The following is a 3,225-nucleotide window of genomic DNA, read 5'->3' on the forward strand; positions in this document are numbered from 1 at the left end:
AATTCGTTGGGATCTAAGTATGGTTTTAATTCGGTTTATAAAATCCTGTAAAGATTTTTTTATTATTATATTCTTATTGTAATAAATATTTTTAAGAATTGATGATGAAGAGAGCGATTTTGCTTCAGTCCTGTGCATTTAATGTGCAAGACGATTCAGCCAACTGTTCGATTACGCCAAACAGATCATAGCCATTGTTGATTGTAGGAGGGGTGAAGTGAGGTGATGTTAGTAAACTGCTCAGTTTACCCCAACGAACCGTTTGACCGTTTACGAACTGGTTTATATTTTTCAAAATATGCGCGGGGACAAACTTCCCGTTCTTGTGAGTTTCGTCATTTACCTTAGACGCTTTGATCGAAGCTTGAAGAAGAAGAAGACGATGACGAAATTGCCCTGCGGCTGAACGATTCTCCCCACGAGTCGGAAGCTTAAAGGGACCCTTGCAACGTTTTGTAAGCTCCAATCACTATTTTTCGTTTTTCCCCCTTCCCTTGTTGGAGTAGTTGTGGTTGTGAAAACAGATTTATATTTGAATCGATTCTCTCTATATGTGTATCAGCGATTGCTTTCAGATAATCTACATAGAATGTTTTCTAAGTATGCATGTATTCCCCTGTGGCAAAATATAACATTGGATGCCATTCCTTACCGACCACTGCCTCTGAATGGCACTTCACCCATAGCTTTTGGATCCCCATTCCATGTAAACATGATGTAATCCAACCATGAGAGGTTTAAATTCATCTTCCAAGTTCATCTTCTGTAAGCTACTTTAGTTATAGTCTATGTAATTTGATGATTTCCCCACTTTAGCTTCACAAAAATTCACATTATGTTTGTCGTGCATTAACAAGATGAATGGAATTATTGTTTGAAAATGGAAATCTGTCTTACCAAAAATAAAAGAAAATGGGAATTTGTATTTCATTGGGCTGAGCCATGTCTTCCATTGTAGTGTGACAATTACCATGTTCAAAGACCCTTTATACCAGTCTGGGATCTTAATATTATCTTGTATTTAATGATGAACTGCATTCACTATCATATGATGCTTATTAGCATTTATCTTTTCCTTGTGAATGGGTCTGGACTTCCTCTACATCACTTATTGGTGATGGAGTGTAAATCATAGTATCACAACTGTAAATTTATACTAACACCATTGCTACATCGCTTGTGTTTTTTTTCTCTGGTCTGGATTTGAGCAGAAGCTGGCAACATCTGCATTTATTAGGACCCCAAGTTTCTCAGTAAAATGTTTGGTTTGAGCTGCATGGTTTAGGTAAGCATTGTTACTTCCAAAGTGCATATTTTGGAGCTATGAGAGTAATTTGATTGGATTATGTTTATTTGTTATGTAAATATGCCTCTGTTTCCTTACTAGAGTTCTGGTATAAGCAAGAGGATTTCGAACACTGTAATACTCCTTTTCCTCCTATACAAAGTAGAATCAAATGGGGAATTATTCCATAACCCCACATCTCAACTTCTTTCAGATACTAGGGGCCCATGATAGCAACCTTTCTGAATTGCATGAGCCTCTATGTGCTATTAGATATTGTTCTACATATTTCTACATTTCCCCCTAGGAGATCTATCCCAATCCATTCCATCTTAGTTCTTAGATTACTGCAATGATGCTGGAGATAAACTTGGATTTAAGTTGTCATCATAAGAGGGCTGATCTGTTTGTAAACTCTTGTCTCAAGAAGTCTTAAAATTGGATGACATTCTAGGCATCTGCAAGTATAGCAACATGAGAAAGCATCCCTTCAAATTGGAGTCATTCATCAAACCACAGGCTGGTGGTTCTTCTTGGGATGGATGCATTCACAACCTAGGTCATTCTTTTGAATTGAATGGTTTAAGTGTTTGGTGGGTCTACTTGAGCTGCTATTTGAGCTGTGGATACAAAACTTTCTTGCTTATTCAATGTATTGTGTAAGAAAGGAACCTTTCTGGGGGGTGGGAGCAGGGAGAGGAAGAAGTTGGAACTTACGTTAGTAGCTAAAATCTCCTCTTGGAGCTGGTTGCATGTATATATAAAACATCTGCTATTTTGTTGAGCGTGTTTCAGGGTTAAACTATTTTCTGATTTTTGTCGTGGATAGAAATAAGTTATTAGTTTTGAAGGCAAAATATATTAACTATAAGCAGATATCTGTTCAATTACAATTAAGTTGTTGTGGGCAGCTATAACTTATTTCTATCCACGACAAAATCTACAGCAGATATATGAACCTTAAATGCTAGAGCAACATTTATAATACCACAATGGTTCCCTATATTCTGTTATTCTATGTTCATTTTATGACTTGGTGGTAATTTATCATCTGTTGTTTATCTTGTTTGATGGTTTTTTTTCATTTCTCTGAATGAGTGATCAATGTATATGGTAATTTATTCTAACTTCATTCTAAGTTCATTTTGATGAGTTTCAAACCATCATTTCTAGTTGATAATTGACTCATTCTTTTGCTTGATAGGTATTTGTTGTTAAAAATGGAATGTGCTAAGAATGCATCAGTTCAAGGCAGAAGTAAAGGTGCATCTACTTCTAGAGCACGTGATGAGTCCCCTAATGAATCACCCCCTAGGGCTCCTCCAACTAACAAGAAGGGACAAGTCGTTTAGGGATAACAGAGCTTGTACTGAATTTGAGAAACTGGAAGATAGAACCATTGAGCGGGGTAAGGCTATTGATAATGATGCCTTTGCTCATTTTGACATCGAAACTTTGTTTTCGGATATGGGGTGGAGTGCCATTTTAAGAGCTAGGGACCCCACCTAGCCTAGATTAGTTAAACATTTCTATGCCAACCTAAGGCATGAAGGGTCTGGAAATAAGCTGAGCATCATCTCTTATGTGAAAGGAATAGAAATAGCTTTGACCATCCTTGTCCTGAATACCATATTGGGGATCTCCATTGTGGGTGAACTACGTTTTTGGACCTACAAAGAAGAAGCCCCCCAAGACATAAACATGGAAGAAATATATAGGCATCTTGTATGCTTTAGGACCATTGGCCACGATGCCTCAAAAGCATCAAACAAACCATGTTCCATGGTCAGGCTAAGGTTGTGAGCCACATCACCCATTAATTGAACATTGAAGGGTCACAGGTCTGAGGTCACCCCTTTCCAAGTGTGCATCACTCAATGTGTTGTCTATAAGCAACCTCTCTGCCTTCCATATATCCTAGTGCCCTACATGATTCAAAC

This window comes from Hakea prostrata, chromosome 5 (assembly GCF_041222555.1).
Source record: "Hakea prostrata isolate BN-2017 chromosome 5, UWA_Hpros_2, whole genome shotgun sequence".
NCBI classification, from domain to species: domain Eukaryota; kingdom Viridiplantae; phylum Streptophyta; class Magnoliopsida; order Proteales; family Proteaceae; genus Hakea; species Hakea prostrata.